Source organism: Felis catus, chromosome D4 (genome assembly GCF_018350175.1).
Source record: "Felis catus isolate Fca126 chromosome D4, F.catus_Fca126_mat1.0, whole genome shotgun sequence".
Classification (NCBI taxonomy): Eukaryota; Metazoa; Chordata; class Mammalia; order Carnivora; family Felidae; genus Felis; species Felis catus.
Window position 1 is genome coordinate 52756505 of NC_058380.1, and position 24010 is coordinate 52780514.

Sequence of the window (24010 nt, forward strand, 5' to 3'; positions counted from 1 at the left end):
TCGCGGTCCGTGAGTTCGAGCCCCGCATCGGGCTCTGGGCTGATGGCTCGGAGCCTGGAGCCTGTTTCCGATTCTGTGTCTCCCTCCCTCTCTCTCTGCCCCTCCCCTGTTCATGCTCTGTCTCTCTCTGTCCCAAAAATAAATAAAAACGCTGGAAAAAAAATTTAAAAAAAATGATAGAACTCAGATACAGAAAACAGACTGGTGGTCAAGTTGGACGCTCAACCCACTGAGCCACCCAGGTGCCCTGGTTCCATTGATTTTGTTATTTATGTTTAAGAACTTAAAGGTGTACAATGTGTCGATTTGACACATTTACATTGCAATATGATTACCACTGTAATGTTAGCTAACACCTCTGTCACCTAATTACCAGTTCTTTTTTGTGATAGGAACAATTAAGAACTAGTGTCTTAGCAATGTTGGTTTACAATACAGCATGTAAATCAGAAAGAAGTAAAATTGTCATTATTTGCAGTTGGTGTGATCTTGTAGGTAGTAAATTCTAAAGACTCAACCAAAACAATTGGAATTAGTCGACAAGTTCAGTAAAATTTCAAGATGTAAAATAAACAGAGATATCAATGGCCTATCTCTACTCTAAAATATAGTACCAGAAAAAGAAATAAACTATCCCATTCACAGTAGCATCAAAAATATTAAAATACTTAGGACTTATTTTAACCAATGAAGTGAAAGATCTGTACAATGAAAACTACAAGACACTGACAAACGAAAGTTAAAACCTAAACAAATGGAAAGATACCTTGCGTTCATGGATAAGAATTAATTTTGTTAAGATGTCCAAACTACCCAAAGCCATCGCTAGATTTATGAATTCCTTAGTAAAATTCCATTGGCAATTTTCACAGAAATAGAAAAACAATCCAAAAGTGGTATGGAACCATAAAAGACCCTGAATAACCAAAGCAATCCTGGAAAAGAGTAACAAAGCTAGAGGCATCAGACTTCTGATTTCAAACTATACTACAAAGCTAGAGCAATTACAATAGTATGTAACTGGCATACAGATATACCAATGGAACACAATAGAAAGCCTTGAAAGTAAATATAGAATTTACTAAAACTTGGAATTCTGCAAAAGCAGTTCATAATGTAATGATAAATGCCTTAGCGAGAGAAAAAAAAAAAAAAAGATCTTCAAGATCAACCTAACACCTAAAGGAACCAGGAAAAAAAAAAAAAAAAAAGCCCAAAGTTAGCAGAAGGAAGGAAATGCATATCACAGAGGAAATAAAGACTAAAAATACAATAGAAAAAAAAAAAAAAAAAACCACAATGGAACCAAGAATTGTTTTTTTTTTTTTCCTGAAAAGATAAACAATACTGTTAGCTAGACTAACAAGGAACACAAGAGTACTCAAATTATAATACAAAGATGAAACATTACAAAACATTACAACTGATACCACACAAATACAAAGGATCCCAAGAGGCTACTATGAACAGTTACATACCAACAAACTGTACAGCCTCAAGGTTTTAGTATTTTCAGAATTCAGAGTTTTTGTTGTTGTTTTTAAAATTTAGATATCCAAGTATTGATTTCCCAAATTTTCTTCTGTTGATGATTTCTAATTTAACTCCTTTTCTTTCTTTTTTTAAATCAGAATACAAGTATTCTGTGTTTTTAATGCAATTGAATGCTTGTGGATACTTGCTTTATTGCCTAATATATGGTCTATCTGGAAGAATATTCCACATAAGCAAGATAGAGTTCTGTACTTACTGGTCTCCGAAGCCAAAGAGGTTTCTCTTAAAATCATTACTACGGCTATTTTACTCTATAAACTTATCAAGACTGTTAACCCCCTCCCCTGCTCATACTCACTCTTTCAAAAATAAAACTAAAACTTAAAAAAAAAAATACTATCCATAACAGCTCTGAGTTTAGTGCTGTAACAGTCATGAATCAAATGAACACTGTTAAGGCATTTAGCAGAGCTGTTACTATTTTAATGTTAGCACCATAGTACCTCTGTGAGTCTTAATATCAGAAGGAACTTGTAGTTGAAAATATACTAGATTTTCTTATAAACTGAATTCTCAATGACATCTAATTATGTCACATCTAGGGTACACAAGTTTGATGTGCTCAATGGGCTAAAAGAGTTGCCAGGGAATAAAATTTTATCTGTGAAAGTCTGAAATACAATGGCATTTTATCTATATATGTCTATCTTTAATACAAAAATGAAAATATGGCCTGATTAATAGAAAATATAATGTTTCCCTAACCCCGAAAAGTTAATATAATCAAGCATTATTATGTAGATTTAAGCCCTCAGTTTTGTATATTGCCTGTGTTCAAAAATCAATCTTCGGGCGCCTGGGTGGCTCAGTCCGTTGAGTATCCGACTTCGGCTCAGGTCATGATCTCAGGGTCTGTGAGTTTGAGCCCCATGTCGGGCTCTGTGCTGACAGTGCAGAACCTGTTTCAGATTCTGTGTCTCCCTCTCTCTCTCTGACCCTCCCCCACTCATGCTCTGTCTCTCTCCATCTCAAAAATAAATAATCTTTAAATTTTTTTTTTAAAAAATCAATCTTCATCTCTAACAAGATATTTGAGAGTAATTAACACTTCATGTTCTTCTCAAATGGAAATTATAATAGCACCTATCACATCACACTTCTGTGAAGGTGAATATAGATGTTTTTAACAGTGAAAACTCACCCCCAAGTTACTTATTGCCATTATTTTTACAATATCCTACTATTGTAATACATCCATCTCTGTAATCTATATATATATATATATATATATACACACACACACATATATATATATGATTATTTGTAGACTCAAAATCATAGAATGAAATTATGGAAGAAAAATAACCATGACCAATGGGGGTTTGAGTCATTATGGAATCCGGCATCACAGTTAATTCCAGCGGGAATGTATCTTATTTTACACGAACTACGACATATTTACAGAGTGCTTCTCTCTGGCCAGCAACATAGATAAAAACTTAACTCTATTAACCTATTACGTAAGTCCAGCGACCAAACTTCTCTCTCAATTTCTTCAACTTTTGAGACTAATTTACAACTTTCAATTTTTTTGTGATCGGGCAGTTAAAATGTTGGAAACTGAGAAACTAGCTGTGGCAATGCAAGATACAACTACCTCTTTTTTTTTTTTTTAATATTGATTTGAGTCCAACATATTCAATTTACTTTGAATATAAATAAGTTTTAAAAAATAAGCAAATGAAGCAAACATTTATAGAAGTCATTCTAGGTTTGAGTAAAGCAGTGTTTTTTTTGTTTGTTTTTGTTTTTTTCTTTTAAGTTTATTTTGAGAGAGAGAGAGAGTGCAGGAGAGGAGCAGGGAGAAAGGGAGAGAATCCTACATGGGGCTCGAACCCATGAACCATGAGATCATGCCATGAGCTGAAATCAAGAGTTGGACGCTTGGGGCGCCTGGGTGGCACAGTCCCTTAAGCGTCCGACTTCAGCCAGGTCACGATCTCGCGGTCCGTGAGTTCGAGCCCCGTGTCGGGCTCTGGGCTGATGGCTCAGAGCCTGGAGCCTGTTTCCGATTCTGTGTCTCCCTCTCTCTCTGCCCCTCGCCCGTTCATGCTCTGTCTCTCTCTGTCCCAAAAATAAATAAACGTTGAAAAAAAAAATAAAATAAAAAAATAAAAAAATAAAATAAAATAAAATAAAAAAGAGTTGGACACTTAACCAGAGCCACCCAGGGACCCTAGTACTTATTTTTAAAGTGGTATTTTCATTACTATTTTGCTTGTCTTTAGCAATTTTGACCATACCAAGAATATAGTAAGATGCTATTTTGCTGGCTTTTAATATTGAGGGAAGGGGCCATGAGCCAAGGAACTTAAGCAATTCTGCTCTAAAAGCTAAAAAACCAAGTAAATGGACTCTCTCCTTAAGCCTTCAAAGGGGAGCAGACCCTGCTGACACTTTGATTTTAATCTCCAAAACTGTAAAAATAATTGTATGTTGTTTTAAGCCATCGATTTTGTACTAACTTGATATGGCCGCCAAAGGAAACTAGCACAGAAGAGTAGAACGTTGATTTTCAAATCCCTACTCTAGTGCCCTTTTACTGTATTTCAACAGGCTGCTTCTATCAGACAAGTAGAAAGAAGTATCGGCCATCTGCTTACAAATGTTTTTGGCAAAACTACTGGTTCAGTGGGCCCTCACCATCACAACAAAGTGGCAGAACACTATGGAAAGCGAATTTGGAAACAAATATGTCTGCAAGCGCAGACTTTACTATGGAATAACAACGCTTCCTTGGTTGGCTTCTAAAATATTTGTAAAATTAGGGTCACATCTACAACATCAGGTTATTCTCAGAATTAACTATGTGTAAGATATTCCGCACAGGCTAGACTTTCAATCATCTCCAGCAATAAAGGAGATGGGAAATTTGTTAGTGAGAGGACCATTTAATGTTTGGGAAACCTGGAACTCAGAGACTAATGGTTACATGGATAACTGATAGGAGAGCTGGGGCTGGATTCTCTTCTCCTGAAGAGAATATCATAAAGTCATCTGCTACCAATTTATGAGCTCAACTTGAAACTTAAGAAAATTACTAAGAACATGAATGCTCGTCACAGATAAAGCTGAAACACTAATAGGGGTGCCTGGCTGTCTCAGTTGGTTGAGCATTCAAATCTTGATTTTGGCTCAGGACCTGATTTCGCAGTTTGTGAGTTTGGGCCCCACAAGGGCTCTGCATTGATAGCACGGAGCCTGCTTGGGATTCTCTTTCTCTGCCCCTACCCCCTCACTCCTTTGCTCTCTTTCTCTGTCTCTCTCTCTCTCTCAAAATAAGTAAACTTAAAAAGAAGCAATTGCATGTTTAAAGAATACCTTAAACCACTAATAAACATACTATATAAATGTCTTATTCCAAATAAAGTCTGAAACAATTAACAATTAAAATTCTTATCTCTAAAAGGCTCGTCTTGTTAAGGGGAAGAGGGAAGATGAAGAAACCACACACTAGATCTCTATTCAAGTTGGAATCCACAAAGAGAATAGCTACAGAAAGGACAACGTTTATTCTGATCTCTCTTCTTTTCTTCCCCCTGTGATGGTAGGGCACCTACACTGCTTTAATGAGTGAAATATTTAGGTTCTCCAAGATAAAGTCTATTTGAAATCATTTCAATTATTCCCTGATTAAAGTGTTTTATTAGCCAAAAGTTGAAGAGTTTATGAATTTTAAGGGAATTTTATTTTTTGATCTTGCTTTTGTGCAAGTTATGGAGTTCAACTTTATGAAGATCTGCTTTTATTTCATACAAGTTTGGGCTCAAGTTGTTGATGGTAGGAACTGGACTGATGAAATTATGTACCATACTAGTTCCACCTCTTGTGTACTGCAAATCTCCAATAAGGAATAGTATTTCTTCTGGAAAGCTTTTCAGTAACCTGTCCTTTACCATGTAAAATTATATACCCGTGTATGTTTCATAAGTTCTAAGTCAAATACAAATGTGGCAATTCATTCTAATACATTCAGCTTGGGCATATTTTATTTAGGACACTTCTCAGGGTAAACTGATTTACGATTGGTTTTCATTTTTGTTTCTTAGAAAATCGCATTTTAAGTTAGCATGTATGGATAAATGTAAAACAAGGATTACTGTGCTAGTATTACCTCACACACTCCTGGTTATCGTGTAGACAAAATTAAAAATTGCTCAAAATTCTACCGCATGTTTTTTATAGTAAGAGACAAGGGGTTCATTGTCAATCACTGTAAACTGTACATTATGATTTTTGTTGGCCACCCTAACAGTATGATGAGTTGGAGAGTTTATTCCCAATGGGAAATTTAACACACAAAATTATTGAAACATGAGCCAGCTTCAAATGATCTTACACATTTATAGTATATTTTTCCATGAAATTCCCTAGCAGTTATAAACACTAAATTGTTTTATTTTATTTAATAAAGTATATATGAATGAAAGTTATATTTTAATTCAGTATGTGCTATAAATTGAAATTCAAGAATTCAGTACCATTTTTGTATAAAATATCTTTACGTAGGTTTGCAAGTAACACATTCAGTAATTTTTTTCAAGGCTGATTACAGATGGACTTACAGTGGGTTCAGTGGTTATAAGAACTGACTCTATCATCAGCCTAGTGGGTTTCAAATCTGTGATCAAACAGTTCATAAGTCTGTATAAGCCTAACAACTTGGAGAAGTCAAGTCTCCAAGTAAAGTTAAGTAAAGGTCTTTAGCAGGAAGCAGTCAGCAGAGTTCAGTTTCTTTCAAGATAGGTTGGTCAAAGTTCTCAGGAAAGCGAAGAACTTCTCTCATGAATTATCAGCCATTTAGGGACATTAAACATTTTCTCAACAGGGAAGGAATGAAGAGTTAGTGGCTCAAGACATATGCATGGGTACATGGCAAGTTTCTAGGGAGACCTAGACCACAATTACTAGTTAAAAATAAAGGCAAATAGGCAAAAATAGGTAAATTACACTAGGTCAAGATTAAGAACTTCTATGCATCAAAGTCCACAAGCAACAGAGTGAGAAGGAAACCTATGTATGAAAATTTGCAAATCGTATCTGATAAGGGATTAATATCTTATAAATATATAAAGAACTTGTAGAATTCAACAAAACATGACCGAGAAATAGGCAAATGACTTGAATAGAGATCTCTCCAAAAGACATATAGAAATGGCTCAACACATGTAAAGATTCTCAACACCACTCTTCAGAAAAACACAAATCCTAATTACAGTAAGATATCATCTCACACATTCAGGATGGCTGCCATTAAAATAAAACCAGAAAACCACAAATATTGATAGGATGTGGAGGAATTCAACTCTTTTGCACTGTTGGTGGGCATATACAATAGTACAGCTTCTGGGGAAAACACTACAATGGTTCTTAAAAAAAATAATACAGTTATTATATCTGACTACATACTTTAAAAATTTTAAAGCTGTGGCTCAGAAGACATTTGTATACCCATGTTCACAGCAACCTGATTAATGGTCACTAGCAGTGGGAGAAACCCAAGAATCCATTTACGGACAAAAGGATGAATCCAATGTGGTTTATACATAAAATGGAGTATCACTCAGCATTAAAAAAAGAAATTTTCACACAGGCTACACCGCACAAGAACCTTGAGGATATTGGGCTAACCAAAATACATCAGTCACAACGAGACAAAGACTGTTTGACCCTTCATATAACGTACCTAGTGTAGTTAAAATTCATAGAAATAAGAAGTAGAATGGTTGCTGCCGGAGTCTGAGGAGATAAAGGAAAAGAGGAGTGGTTGTTTGATGCATCCAGAGCTTAATTGTGACTTGTTGCACAACGTTGTGAACGTAATTGCTGCCTTGCACACTCAAAATAGGTAAGATGGTAAAGTTTATGTGTTATTTTACCACACTTTGAACTTTGAGGACAGGAACTTGCCAGGACTAGAGTGTAAGTTTCTGACCTCCCTTGCTTCTCACAGTGATAATACCCAAGTTATTTAACTCTGCCTGCCTTGGTTTTCTCGTATTTAAAATAGTACCTTGTTGAGAAAATTCACCATTTACACATGGAACACCCGTAGGACAATTTCTGGAATATGATAGCACCATAAAACTGTTCACAGTTACTATTCAGATGGAATGACTTTCAGCAGGATAGCTGGAGGGAAAAACTGCCTATTGCTACAAGAAAGTCTAAAACCATTAAAAGTCCAATCATCGTCCCGGTAGTACGGCGAAGTTGTATCTCAAACTAGTTTCTATGAATTTATCATGAGCTTTTTTAAACCCATCCCCCCAACATTCATCTGCCTTAGCTTTCAAAATACTTACCAAAATATGCTTAACAATACATCATTTCAACCTCCAAATTCAGGATTCAAAAGTTCACTATCTCTAAAAAACTTTACAACGCAATTTGATTTCTATTTAATTCACTCTGGATAGGAGTATCCATGAGTCTGTTTTGTAAGTCAGTTTGACTTCTCAAGGGGAAAAAATAATAGTGCCAATAATCTTTTCAGAAAAGTCAAGCTTGGGAAAATACTACTTGCTATCATAGAAAGTCAGTACAGAGTAATTGGTTACAGAGGCATGAGATTGCCCAAAGAAAAGTCCATGGGTAACAACATTAGCTTTGGTGGAAATAAATTATAGGGGATATTCTGCAGGTATTAACATGGTCAATAATTCTTAAAATGTTGAAAATTGTCACTTTCAGTGAACTAGAGATGTAACAGGTAACAAACAGCTTTGTACTATTTGTATCACTTTAGAAAAAAGTCATATTAATATATTCTAATCTCTTTTGCATTTTATAAGTAGTAATCTCAAAAATAGCATAGGACTTCACCTATCTTCAGAAGCTGCAAGACTAGTGCTTTTGTGACTAGTGAGATTTAACATACATTATTTTCATACAATATTACAGAAATAAGCCGCTCATTACAATTTTAAAGGAGCTGATTTTTTAAAACAACCATTCATTTTATCCATCCCATAAAATTCAACATCTTCTTCCATTAAATGCTTTTATGAGTCCAATATGAGGACTGAATTGGACTGTTTCATTTCTTTATTTCCTGTGTTTACCCTTTGACAAAGGTGTTAATGAGCAACAAATTGAGACTAAAGACAAGCCTCAGGAGGGAGGAAGCAAGAATCAAACTGTCCCTAAATCTGTCCCTAAAAAGAGATGCTGTTTATTTCAACATCAGCTCAAGAATTTTTTTTTTTTGTTCCACATGGAATTATATGAACACAGGATTAGGTGGCCAGATACACATTTTTTAGAGTAGTATTAGAGGGTGGCCATCATTGATATTATCTCTCAATACAAAATGAGTTCTACTGTGGCAAAAACAGAGGTAACTATTTCACCTAGAGAGTTTTTAAGGAGAGGGATATATTGGCTAGTAATGTATGGGGAAAAATCTCATACATACAGGTTTGGGCTATTCTCTTTTTGCCATATTACAGTTGGAATGTATCATCAACATGGAATTATTTAAAAATTGAGCCTGGGTCATATCTAGGGAAATCTGCATCAAATTCTATGTAGTGTTCTTCCTTCTCATTTCTAAGTTCTCTCCACCGGTTTACACAGTGCATGAAACCCTTTTCTCTTCTTCTAGGAATTTATAATTGCTGTGTTTTAATTCTACTTCCCCCCTTCTCCCTGTACATCCTGTCGAATTCTGTCTTTACCAGTATAATCTCTTACTCGACATATAAATCTTAAAATAGTGTTTTAAGTTTTCCAGTGGTTTTTACCATTGTCTAATTGTAATAGAAAACATCTATCTTCATTCAAAAATTTACAGTCATAAATGTTCATGTAACAAAATTTTTTGACTGGGGCTATTGTGGCCCAAAGTATGTTCCCTGATTCCTTAAATATAGATATCCAAGTCCTAAATCACCAGTAACTAAGAATGTGGTTGTATTTACAAATGCAGTCTTGATGTAAGGTCATTAGGATGGATCCTAATCCAATCTAACTCGAGTCCTGCAAGAAAAGGAAAACACTGGAAGATAAGGGGGGATGACAGCCATCCATAAGCTATAAGGACAGAAGCTTAAAAGTGAGCTTTCCCTCATAGCTCTAAGAGACCTCACACTCAGATCTTGCTTGCAGCCTCCAGTTCTGTTCTTTAGGCTGCATAGTCTGTGATGCATTATTGTGTCAACCCTAGGAAACATACCAAAGTGATTATTTCAGTATTCCTAAAAAAAAAAAAAAAAAAAAAAAAAAAAATCATCACAAAGTTCACCGCCCAGTAGATCTGGAAGTACACCAAATTCTTTCCAGGAGGCAGACATTGCAGTGTTCTATTCTTGGGTATGTCAAATATTATGAAATAAAATGTACTATATACATGTTTATGTATGTATACATAAAACATAAAACATACATGTTTATGTATGTATACAATATAAACATAAAGCATACATGTTTATGTACATATACAATATAAACATATATATGTGTATATATATATACATACACACATACACACACACAACATATAAAACTGAATAACACCATGAAGGATAGAAAGTTCTTGCTCTCAAGAAACCAACTGGAATGAAGAAGATAAACATACAAATTATTCATTTATTCCTCAATATGTGCAATTTTAGAACATTGATGCCAATAGATTTACTGCCAGAGAGATCAAAACTATCTTACAAGTGCTGTTGGGGTAAAAGGATTGGGGGAAGCTTAATTCCAACTGGATACACTATGATATGCTTCTAAAAGGGCTAGCTTAATTTAACCTTATAAATAATTTTCTACTTTCTAAAGCTGAGTGCAAGGATATGATAGATAAAAAAGAATGGCCTGTGGTAAATTGTAGATGTTGGACTAAGCAGAGCATGGTTAACAAAATAGGAACAGTCTTCCAGGGAAACAATGGAGAAAGGAATGAAAATAAATATCCATTTAAGATCATTAATAAAATTAGACTCATTACAAATAAGAAATATTTTAAAAAATAAATGACATCATAGAGATGAAATGTTATTCAGTATTCAGTACTAACCAAAGAATTTTATACACAATGTTTTTTAAATATCACATAATTTGTTTATAAAAGCAGCTTTCTATCTTTCACATATTAAATAAAATACAAGTAAAAATCATCTACTTGCTTTGCAATGCAGTATCAAAGGCAGTTTTGTACACCAAAATTAGAAGTTCCCTGTGTAGAAATTCTGATTCCACTATTTGATGATAGAAGAATGTTTAGAGGTAAAATTACCATGTTTAAGCAATGGTAATTTTGTTTGTAGGAAAGTTATTTGCTATGACTATCATTGGGCATATACTCTAACTGTAGCTTCAGTAACTTTAATAGTCTGATTTATATCCATTCCAAAATTCACTTAGCAGGAATACACTTAGTTTGGTAGAGACTTTTATTTTTGTTCTCTCCATTTCCCTTATCTCAGGAGGCCTTGATAGACAACAAACTTATCACTTATGGCAAGACAATAACCAAGTCTAGTTTGGTCACTGTATGTTTGACAAACTTTCTACTAAGTGATGTCAGTTAGGACCTGTTGTTCAAGTTTAGAAACTTATCAATCTCCAGGTATTTAGAGTTACCTTTTCACAACCAAAGCTTTAAAACTGTGGTGAAGCATCAGTGGATGCTTTCCTCCTGGAATGGAAGAATAGAGACATCATTGGGACAGGTTACCAAACTGGAATATAGAAGATAGTTTTGTTAAAAGAGATATTAATATGAACTTCTTAATTTGATCATTGCAAACGGGTCATGTATTCACTTTTGTGTAAAAAAAAAGTAATGCATACAATGCATAAACACAAAGGAAGGTGGGGAGGAGGGTAGAAAAATGTTAGAAATTAATAGATTTTGGTAAAATTTAAGAGTTCTCTTTTATGCTGATGGAATTTCTCCAAATCTAGAATTATTTGAAAAATGAAAGCATAATTATGATATAGCAGTATCCACAACTAGATACAGTAAATCACTCCTTTCATGACTCTTTTCCTGTATCTTACATGTTTTGATCATTTTAAACCTAACACTCTTAAGAATAAAAGCAATTAAGGAAAAGGAAAGCTTGATATTACTCAATTATTGTTACTAAAAATTTAGGTCTTTGCAATTTCTGTATTTTGGTGCCTAAGTCACATGGCTTTTCTGAGGCAGACTGTGTAACCTTGTTTAACTCAAAACTCAGATTACAGTTTTGAAAAGGTATGACTATTTGTTGTTTTGGGAAAAAGCTGTTTGGATTTACATCCCTTGTTTTCAAAAGCAAAACAAAAACAGTTAACCTGGCCTCTTAAGATGCTTATTTTCCATTTTTAAATATTTAGCATTATCAAGTCTTGGGAGGTCAGAAATTCTTTGTGTTGTCTTACATTCAGAATTCAAACTGAAAACAGGCTGTCATCATAAAACTTTGTTCAGAAGATTATGATTCTATCAGTGGGTACATTGGAACTGGGGCTCTGAGGAAGAGAAAAAAAAAGTAGATCATGAGAAGTCCGGCATTTTTAGCCTATCTGTAATACAGACGTCTTTTACCTTTGTTTAAAAAAAAAAAAAAAAAATCCAGACTTCCTAACTTAATGAATCAGATACATGTTTCTTTCTCATTATGGAATAATTTTGTGAAGAATAAACGAGGGCAAATGGAATGACTTATTTCCCATTTCATTCAAGAAATGGTAAAAAGCTCAAGTGGTTTATATGATTGGAAATAGAAAAACCTTACTAAATTTAATTAGAGTCACTCTATACTTTCTCATTTTCTTTTAATACAAGTATTTGTCTTACTCAAGTGCTTAATAGAAATATAAATGTCAATAAGGAAATGAAACCATACCCAAATAGATAATGGAGAACTAGGTCTCCAGGCTGGAGATCCAGATGTAATGTGTAATGGCTTTGCAAACTGTTTCAGAAATGGAGGTTCGGAACTTTATACCTACATCAAATTCTAGCATGGAGATATCTTTAGACCACATCCTCAGTTAAGTGGTAAAAGTTCTACTTTAAAAAAAAAAAAATGATTTAAGGTCTTTACGAGTACTTCTAAAAGATTACAGAAAATGAAGAAACTTCTGTTCAAAAGATTGAAAATTCAGTAATACTTAAGAATCTGTAGTATTTATTTATTTTTAAATGTCTGTTTTTGAGAGCGCACACAGAAGTGGGTAAGGGACAGAGAAGAGAGAGAATCCAAAGCGGGCTCTGTATTGACAGCACAGAGCCCAATATGGGGTTCAAACTTATGAACCATGAGCTCATGATCTGAGCTGAAGTCAGACATTTAACTGAGATACCCAGGTGCCCCAAGAATCTGTAGTATTTAAGGCAAGTTCTCTCCCTCCACTTCCCAGCTCAGCAAGATGGAGACTCCAGATTAATGTGTCCAGGAACACAGGGCTCCCCATCCTGCCAGTTCCCAGTCAGAGGGCTTTATTCCTGGGAAGATCAAGACATTAGCATTTCTCAATCTACCCTGTTTCTTATTGCTGTGGCCAAATACTAGGTGAGCATAGTTGAGGGATGGGGTTCTTTCTCTTGCCCAGCCTTTCTGTACAGAATACTCTACTCATGGTACCATGAGAATATTGGGTCCCTAAGCATCCTACACTGGTTTATAAGGCAGTGGTTCCAACTCAAAGAGGCCTTCGACTACTGTCCATCTCCCACCTGAGTGTTTAATACATAAAGAGGGGGTGTCACTCCAAGAAAAGTGTGCCATTGTGCCCAATTCAAGAGTATTGGCCTTGGCTCATATTTTTCATGAAGTAAAAAACAAGACAGAAACAAGATAACTCCTAATCTCTTCCCAAAAGATCCGATTTAATTTTCAACAGGACATGGAGAAATTAAGTTCTAAGGACACCATACAATGAAGGCTGTGGTATAAAGCAAATGGGAATAGTTATTCCATATTAATTCCATAATATTCCATATTAATAGGTATAATACATATGCGACAAAAATATTACAAAAGGAGGATTCAGATATGTGAAAAGATTTCTCTAGCTTACTGAAAATTAAGGTACTATAAATCTGATAATTCCAGTACATTAAGATATCTATGGTAAGCCCTAGAGCAACCATGAAATAATGACTCCTTAAAATGATGTAAAAAAAAAAAAAAAAAAAAAAAGGTAAAATGTGTCATGAGAAAATAATGCTAACAAAAGCAGTAAAGGAGGGATAAGCAAACAGAAAGGCAATGTGACACATAGGAAACATCAAGAAACATAAATCAAATATATCACAAAATGTAAGTGGATTAAAATTCAATCAAAAGGCAAAGATTATAACACTAAATTTAAAACATCCACCTATATACTGTCAACAAAATTTAGATTGAAAAATACAAATCAAAAAAAAAAAAAAAAAGGACAAGAAAAGAAAAATTCAAACACAAAGTGCCTGGGTGGCTTAGTCCATTAAGTATCGGACTCTTGGATTTCAACTCAGGTAATGATCTCATGGTTTATGGGTGTCTCCCTCTCCCTCTGCCCCTCCCCAACTCGCTGTCTCTGTCTCTCAAAAATGAATAAACGTTAAAAAGTTTTTTTAAAAAGATGGATAACAATCTATTACGCAAATAGCAAACACAAGGAATGCTAAGTGGCTATACAAATATCAGACATATGTTAAAACCATTTGTTACTAGAGACTAGGAGGGTTATGGTACCATGAGAATATTGGGTCCCTAAGCATCCTACACTGGTTTATAAGGCAGTGGTTCCACAGTGGTTCCAACTCAAGAAGGGTGAAGCCATCAAAGGAAAGAACAGTTATTAATATACACACCTTATAATCGAGTGACAATTTACATGAAGAAAACAGAAATGGAGGTATCAATTCAGAAATAATGGTTGCACACTTCAAAGCTGTTTTCAGTGTTTTATAGACTTGATAGACTATAAACTACCCCAGTGAAGAACAAAATGTACATTCTTCTCAATTACATGTAGAACCTTCTCCAGGATTGACCGTATCTTCATCCGTAAGACAAGATTCAATTCATTTAAAAGTAGAGAGGCACAGTATTTAATTTGTTCACAATGGAATTGAAATTAGAAATCATTAAGAAAAAAATTTGGGAAACCCACAAATATGTGGATATTAAACAACACACTCTTAAGAATGTTATATAAATAACTAATGAGAAACAAAAGGGAAATCAGAAAATAAATGAAATGAAAGCAGAACATACCAAAATTTAATAGAACGTAATGCAACAAATCTTTACAAGGTAATTAATAGCTATACTGGTGTTTGTGTGTGATTATATATTTATATATATATTAATATTACATTATATATATGTATGTATTTTTAAAGTTTTTTTCTAGCACAATGCCTTCAAGGTCCATGCATGCTGTTGAAAATGGCAAGATTTCTTTCTTTCATCTGATTAATATTCCACTGTGCATACACATTCTATTTTCTTATCCATCTGTCAATGGATACAGGTTACTTCCACATCTATTCTATTTTAAATAATAATGCAATGAATATGGGAGTATAGATAACTTTTTGAGTTACTCATTGCATTTCTTTTGGATAAATACCCAGAAGAAGAAATGCTGGAACATATGGTAATTTTATTTTAATTTGAGGAAACTCCATACTGTTTTCCATAGTGGCTGTATCAATTACATTCCCACCAACAGTGCACAAGGATTCCCTTTCTCCACATCCTTGCCAGCTTTCATTATTTCTTGTCTTTTTGATAATAGCCATAATGACAGGTGTGAGGTGATATTCCATTGTGGTTTTGGTTTTCACTTCCCTGATGATTAGTCATTTTTAACCATCTTTTCATGTGCCTGTTGGCCATCTGTTATGTCTTCTTTGGAGAAATGTCTATTCAGATCCTCTGCCCATCTTTTTAATTTTTTTTTCTTTTTTTTTGCTCTTGAGTTCAAAAAATTTTAATCTAAAACTTAACCTTCCATCTGAGGACATTTGGGAAAAAGAGTAGACTCAACCTAAATCAAGCCTAAGGAAGGAAATAATGAAGAGAGGCACAAAGATTAAAGAGAAAATAGAAAAACAATGGAGAAAAATTAAAGAGACCAAAAGCTTTTTTGAAGAAATAAAAAACCACAAAATTGACAAACTTTTAGCTAGACTGAGCAAGAAAAAGTGTAGTATCAGGGCACATGGGTGGCTCAGTTGGTTCAATGTCCAATCTTGATTTCAGGTCAGATCATGATCTCACCGTGGTGAGACCAAGCCCTGAATCAGACTCTGCTGGGAATACAGAAATAGAAGATTAGGAGGGGACACTAAATAATTGTATGCCAGTAAATTAGGTAACTTACATGGAATGGATTCTGTTTTTAATAAAGATACCAACTGGGGCAGCTGGGTGCCTTAGTCTGTTAAGCGTCCCAACTCTTGATTTCTGTTCACATCATGATCTCATGGTTTGTGAGTTCAAGACCCACATGGGGCTGTCTGCTGTCAGCACAGAGCCTGCTTCAGATCCTCCCCCTCCCTCCCTCTCTCTCTCTCTCTGCACCTCCCCCACTCATGATCTCTATCTTTTTAAAAAACAAACATTTAAAAAAGACATCAACTACCAAAACTGACCCAAAAACTAATAAAAAATGTCAATAGGCTTAAAACAACTGAAGAGATTAAATTAGCAATCATTATTATCATGAAACCCACAAAGAGAAACCCAGACACAGAAGGGACACAGAAAGCTTCAACACTATCATCTACTAAACCCTTAAAAAATAATTTGTGAACAATTATTCACAAACTCTTAAAAACAAAAAACAGAAGTAATACTTCCAAACTCAATACTCAAACCGAAGACATTACAACAAAAACTACAGACCAATACTGTTGATGAATATGGATACAAATCCTTATTAAAATACAAACAAGTAAATCTAACCACATATAAAAGATGATTGATAATATAAGTGGTATATATTCTATTAATATAGTAAGATGGGTTTCACATCTGGAAAGTAAGTTAGCATAATATGTCTGTATTGGGAGGGAATTACCTGGGCCCCAGTAGGCAGTTGGAAGTTCCCTATAGGACCTCCAGCCCCACGATAATCAACGAGTTGCTTTTTCTTCAGTTTATAGATCAAAATCATCTCATTTTTAAAAATTAATTCATGTTTTTAGAATGCGTCCCGTGCTCGCTTTGGTAGCACATATACTAGAATGCGTCCCAAATGAGTATTGGCCTTAGTTGGAGAATTGCCCATCTATAGGAAAAAAGGAGGAAGAGGCATCCCTTTTCTTAAACTTCCATAGCTGGCTAGGAGAAACCTTGTCTCCTGGCCACATATTTTGGCTGGCTATGCAACTGGCAGCCAAAAGCTTTGTCAGTCTGGAGAGGTGCTGGGAGTAGTCACTCTTATCCAGGGGCTTGACCTTTCCTCTGAGAGCTAACCTTGTCTTCCCTAATTTCTCCTAACCCTATGTTTTCCACCTGTGGGACTGTGCGGTTATCAACTTGTGACCAAGCAAGACTTCCCTGGTTGTAGAAGGATGCACTAATTTTATTTTGGCTCAAAAGTAATCCCTTTTACAAATATATTGTAAAAGGCTAGCAAAAGCCATTTTTTGTAAGGATAAAACTAGCTGTCAAGGGGGCTAAAAGGGCTAAAGTCAAGGTCTATTACCTTGCCTTTTTCAGCAGAGCCCACATAAGTATGTTTCAGGCATGTGGATATCCATTTTAGACTATCTGGATTGTTACAAATTGTCATACACTGGGCTAACTGTAGCAAAATGGCCCCTATGTATTCCAGTAAAAGCCCTTTATATGTGGTAGTCATCTATCCCTTATATGGCACAGCCATCCATTCCTTTGCTAAACAGAAACAACAAAAATGTGGAGCATTTGGAGGCTTGCAGCAAGGATGTCATCACTGTCTCCCCAGCCTTTGGATCAAAGTTGGGGTAATTTCAACCAAGGCTTGAGTAAAACAACTCAAAAGGGCATGCTGTCCTGCTGTCCTGCCCTTTTGGTTAAAATCGTATTTTTTTCTCCATCTTTTTTGGGCCGAAAAAAGAAAAACAAACAACCTTTTTTTTTTTTTTTATCAGAAGCATACCAACAATTCAAGAAAACTTTATCTTTTAAACAGAAGAGTCAAGCAGAGTTTTAATCTTATACCACTGTACTTTTAAAATCCATTTATTTTAATCTTAGTCCATCCTGACCACATACAACATTTCTTTCCAAAGATTTCCCTTCACAAACCTTCTACAACTTTCTTTTGCTTTCAGATTCTGACCTAAGTCCCTTTTCTCCAAACAACCAGTCTCATTTAGGACAAAATTGCTTTCTATCACCTTCATTTAAAAAAGATGTATTTCCATTCCTTATATCTTTCTCATGTATATACTACTTTTCTACATACAGAGTTACTTTCCTTATTTTTAATCAGTCTTAATTACATTTAGCAGAATTTTAACTCTTAGAAACCTTAGTCTCCAGTGAAAACTAAGTAGTGAGGGACTGAACTATCTGTTACATCAGAATTTTTAAGATGGTACATTTATTAGGCACAAAGCAGGTTTCCCATAGTAAATCTTAATAAAGCACAAAGCTTATTTGTAAGACCCAGAGTCCTTTTTTGCAATAAGCAAAAGCACAAACCTACATCTAGTAATTAGTGCTTTAGCCTTTTAGCTCCTTAGATATATACAATGAATTCAATCCAAATTTATCACGCAGGCATAACTTGAACATTTTAGGTTACCAAAGACTTTAAAAGCTATCTCAACAATTACCCATGAAAACTATGAGACAGTTAACCATTACTTTAAGTCATCCTTTTGCTAACAAATTGCAACAGAGGTAACATGAGCTTATGACACCTTCAGCAAACCTAGGTAGAATACAAGTTTTTTTTTTTTTTTTTTTTTAACTTAATGTTGATAAACAGGTCTATCTTAAACCAACGAACTTAAATTAGCTGAAATACTGAATACATTTTACTTGGGTCCACTTAAGACACTTTGTTCCCCATGGTTAAGCTTGACCTAGAATACAAGTGGGGAAATCTGTGTGGTCTTCTCTCCAAAACCTCTAGGATGGGGGGAGGAGCTAACAGTGCCTGAGGCATTGAGGAGCTAGTTACCCAGGCTACACCCCAGGTGGTGCAGAAACAGGAGGGGGGAAGGGAAGGCAGAAGAGGTGAGGTGCCAGCAGAAGGCAGAGGAAGAGAATTCCCAGTTTTCAATCTTGTATGCTCAGTAGTGGAGCCGACTCCAGGTTTTTGTTTGGTTTTGTTTTCCACTAATGGAATTAGGCAGTCCATGTCAATCCAGAGAAGATAGGGAATTTCCCCTAAACAAAGGGAGTTGAGCAGCTGCTTGGGAATATTCCTTAATGTCCCCATTCTGAGACTAATCAGAGACAGTTGGCTGTAATCATCCTAGTCATTGACACAGGAAATCAATGAGAGAGAAGTCCCCACACAGTCACACGCAGACTCCAACCAGCCACTCAGCCCCTTAGAGTTGCAGTCTTGTTCCTTATTCCTTGTGGAACTACTCAGGCAACTCTGGGAGGTGATCAGGCTCCCCTTCTGCCTCTTAGGGGCGGGTCTACCAAAATGAACCGGGTTCTTACCAGGCTCATGTGCAGTGCTCCCTGAGCTGGTTCCTGGGCCTCATCGGGTTCCTTTGTGCAGGGAGAAGCTCCTCTCCTACAGATGGAGTGGTTGTCTTGCACCAGGCAAGTCTGCCTCTCCCAGTGCCCCGAGGTTCACACTCTGGTGACATGGGAGGTGAAATACCATCTCTGCCTCCCGGCTGAGCCCCCACAAGATATCAACGCAATAAAAACAAAAATACATCATCATCGCCATAGACACAAAGGGGAAAACCCTAAAGGAAAAGGACAAATAAAAGACTCCTGATCACAAACTTAATGACTTACAAACACATTGTCTTACAGTGCTGGAGGTCGTGAATCCAAAGTGACTAACGGTCTAAAATCAAGCTGTCACTTGCTTCCTCCCAGAACTCTCCCAGAAAAGGAGAGTTTCCTCACCCTTTTCTGGTTCTACAGACTGCCCAAATTCTGTTTTGTGATCTCCCATGGCTCTGACCTCTGCTACTTTCATCACAGCATTTTCTTTCCCTCTGCTTCCAATCCCACATTGCGAACACTCTACCTCTCAGTCCATGACGACCGATTTTGCTGGTATTATTTTCTCCAGAACACTATCTCTATATATGTAACAGGAATTCCTTCAGACAAGAAAACCAAGAGGCTTCTATAGAGACATTTTATGGATACTCCCATTCCTATCCCTGGATTCTGCGGAGATGATTGAGCAGATCGAAGCCTTACACTCTGATTCTCTTTAAACAAGGCTCTTTGTGATTGGATAGTGTATTTGATTCTTCCAAAACACTAATGAAAGATTACCCAGCTACACACTTGACTTTATTTAAGACAGCGCGAGTGGGGGAGGGGCAGAGAGTATTCCAAGCAGGCTCTGCACCATGAACACACAGCCTGATGCAGGGCTCGAACCCACAAAGCCACAATATCAAGACCTGAACTGAAACCAAAATTCAGACTCTTAACCGACTGAGCCACCCAGGCACCCCGACCCTTAAGTTTCTCTTAAAAACACACTTCTCTGCCTGATGTCTCCTAACTTTTACAACTTGGGTAGGCTCAAAATTCCCCTCATCAAATACTGGTTCCTTTTTACGGAACATTTCTTCCCTCAATTTTTCCCTTTCCTCTTACATTTTATTGTAAGCAGCAAGACCTCCTCAGGCCACACTTTCAATACCTGACTTGGAAATCTCCTTAAATATCCATTTACTGCTTACAAGTTTTGATTTTCATGTAACTGCGGGACATAATTGAATGTAGCCTTCTAGCCTTCTATTGGATCCCCTTTCCTCCAGTTTCAATTACTTCCTCATTTCCTTCTGAGTCCTTACCAGCAAAATCTTTAACATCCATAGTCCTAACGTTTTTTTCACAATTATGTAGGCTTTTTCTGTCATGCTCTTCAAAAATCTTCCAGCCTCTGCCAATTGCCCAATTCCAAAACCACTTAAACATTTCCAAGCATTTGAAATAGCAGCGCCCCATTTCCTGGTGCTAAAAACTGTATCAGTCAGGGTTCAAGGAAAGAAACAGAACCACTGTTGATACATGTTAAAATATTTACTTTTAAGAACTGGCAGCCATAATTGTGGGGCTGCCGAGGCAAGCCAGAAATTCCTACAGCAGACTGCCATGAAGGGCAGGATGCAACTCTCAGTCATGACCTAGTCTATTGGCTTAGTCTGTTCGGACTCCTACAACAGTACACCACAGAACAGGTAACTTAAAAACAAGAGAAATTTCTCACCGTTTTGGAGGGTGGGAGTCTGAGATGAGGGTGTCATCATAGTCAAATGTCTTCTGAGTCACAGCTCCCATCGTATCCTCCACGGCGGCAGCGAGCAGGTGAGCCTTCTAAGTAACCTTTTATAAGGAAGGCCCCGCCCTCATGACTTAATTACCTCCCAAAGTTCCTTCCTTCTAATCCCGTCATCTTGGAAGTTAGCTTTCCACTTGAATTTGGAGGGAACATATACAAATGATAGCAGCTACCGTCCTCAGTTACTCAAACACTTTCTTAGGTATTTTCATAAAAGCATCATATAGAGATTACTAATCAGCTGACTTAAATAAGAAAGTTGATCCTGGATAATCAAGATGGCCATTCAAATCAGCTGAAAGACTTTAAGAACAGAGCTGAGGCTTCCCTGAAAAAGAAGAAATTCAGCCCATAGAAGGCAGTTTTAGTTCACATCTGAAAGATCTAGCCTGGTGTCCTGGCGGCCTACCCTATGGATTTTAGGCTTACCCACCAGATCTCCCAATCGTCTGTCAATTCCACGCAATAACTTTTTAAATACGTAACTGCTGTCTGTTGGCCTTGTTTCTCTGATTGAACCCCGACTGATTCCCCGGGATTTAGAATATATTTGTTCTTACAACATAGCATAAATCAGCTTAAATGACACCTGTTTCCAATAACCAGCCTCTTACCTGAATTTGATTTAGAATACTTCAGTTTTGAAGACATGAAATATCTACTTATATAACACTGGCCAATTCAGAGTTAATATTAATTTTAAAGTGGTATAACCAGGCTCTGAATGGTTTTGCTTTATCATGAAAAACAGTCATGAAAAACCTACAAAAGTCTCTGAATATCAGCAAAGTGTCTGTATTTGTGTCTTAAAAGGATCTAACTTATTTAAACTGATAAGATTAGTCACACACACAAAATCATGCTATTTTTTCATAAGTGATCTAGAGGCCCTTTAAAATGATCATATAAAGATCATCTTAGATTGATTATCTTCAAGTAAAGAACCATTTAGATCCAATTTGATTTCGTGGTCTTAATGAAGAAAACTAAATGACCTTTTCCAAGTATTAGCATTCTTCCCTGCCTGAGGCAGTGAAGGCGTCTTGATGGGCCAAGACTAAAACAAAGCAGCAAAAAACATTTCCTTATTTTTCTTAAAGAAGAAATTTTATTTGTAATGAACCAAATTTAGAAGAGGGCCATTAGGCCTCCAAATACAGGCAATTATGCTATAATTCTGTTCTTCAAGGCTCTTTTTTTTATAAGCAATGATATTAGGGATATACGTTGACAAAATTTGAAAAACAGCACTAATGAGAAATTATGCTTAGCTAGTTTATCCAAAAAACATACTTAGAAGCTATTCTGGACTGAGGGTATTTGAGGATTCTGATGATGCCAAGAGAGTTTTACTGAGCAAAGGTATACAAAATGTCTTCCTATATAACCGATATATGATTTTAGAAAAATAGCCAGCAGAAGTCTTCTGCTTCCAGCCATGACACAGCAATTGTATTAGACTTAATTTTCTGGGAAAAAAAAATAAATGTTAATACTGGACAAAATATTTGAGACAACTGCTGTTAGGAAATGAACAACAGGCAGCATAAGACTATGATTTTCATACAAAGGAAAACAAAAGGGTAAGCCCCATGTGAATCATCTTAACCTCCTGCATGGGGCCAATTTTTTGCAATGAGTTAAGGAACACATGGGCTGCACTAAGGAGATAGAAATTAGACTCCCTTCCCACTAAAATAATAGGATTCCAGGGAAAGACAGAGCAGTACATTATGGTGTACAGAATTTGCATGGAAATTCACCATAATTATTTCATTGAAAGCTGTGCTTCTTAAGTGAATGCAAAGACTCTATGAGACCTTATAGATAACATTTACTTCTGGCTGAAAACAACAATGATACCAGAGCTTATACATCATAGGGGATATTGGAGTTCTGACCCAGTAGAAGGGGAGAGTCCTCACTGACCACTTAGTACAGTGAGATTAAATCCCAAAATAAATGCATGACTAATAGGACTGAGCACAACCAGGAATAATGGCCACTCCCTAAGACAGAACCTCAAATCATTGTAGCCTTGCTCTAGCAAACAATTAAATCCCTCTGGGAGGAGCAAAAGGATCTTCCGGTAATTTAACCACCAGCAGAAACAGATCTCGATACTTCTCGGAACAAGAAGACATAATCCAGACACCTTACAATATATCATTCAAATCACCATCATAAAATAACAATTTACTGGATATATGATGAAGCAGAAAAACATGACCTATAATCAAGAATAAAAGCAGTCAACAGAAAAGACCAAGAGTTTCTGAGATGTTTAAATTAGAAGACAGTGAATTCGAGTCAATTATTATAATGTGTTCAAGAAAGTAGGGGAAAAGAGGATCATAATGAATAAACTGTGGAATTTAAACGTAAAAATGTAAATTAAAACAAAACAAAAGTCTACACTTGAAAGGTTCAATTTTCTGAGTTGAAAACTTCATTGAACTTCACAGCAAGGAAGACTACAAAACATTTACTAAACTTGAAGATGTATTGATATAAAGTTCCCATTCTGAACAACAGAGAGCAAGGAGATTGAAAAATATGAAGTGTCTTAGTCGTTTGTAGCACAGTCTCAAGTTAAATATATGTGTAATTTGATTCCAAGATGGAAAAAACAACAGAGAGTAAGAAAAATTACTTAGGAAATATTTCAGCAATGCATTTAAAAGTTTGTTTTAGGTTATCTAACATCTAGGTGTTTCACATTGAAAAGAATATTCAGAATGTCTAGTCTGCTTTACTGCCACAAATGGAAGTTCAATGCATTAATTTTCGAGCTGATAATTATTATTTTCAGTATTTTCCAAACCTGTCCTCTTCTACCCTTCACAAATGACAGTATAGGGATACAAAAGAATTAGTAAACTTTCCTAATATACCAACAGGGGATAAAGTAAATGCTCGATGAATCAATCTCTGAGTAAAAACTACATGGTATTCTCATCTCAGTATTTTTGTCAATGGTATAATAAAGACATCAACTATGTAATGTCACTCACTGTGTGTTTTTCAT

The 24010-nt window shown here is 35.9% G+C and overlaps 1 long non-coding RNA gene across 2 annotated transcripts in view; it reads right to left on the bottom strand.

Moving 5' to 3' along the window:
- The window catches only part of LOC123381588, a 155532-nt gene extending 134395 nt beyond the window's left edge, over window positions 1-21137 (bottom strand). Inside the window, exons 1-2 of one of the 2 annotated variants that reach the window (XR_006588794.1) lie at window positions 20911-21137; window positions 17702-19417 (exon numbers count right to left, since the gene is read on the bottom strand). This is a non-coding gene — a long non-coding RNA (uncharacterized LOC123381588). Of the gene's footprint in view, window positions 1-17701; window positions 19418-20910 lie in introns of those variants that run through there. The other variant, XR_006588793.1, reaches the window with a different exon arrangement.
- Between the last annotated feature and the right edge of the window lie 2873 nt (window positions 21138-24010).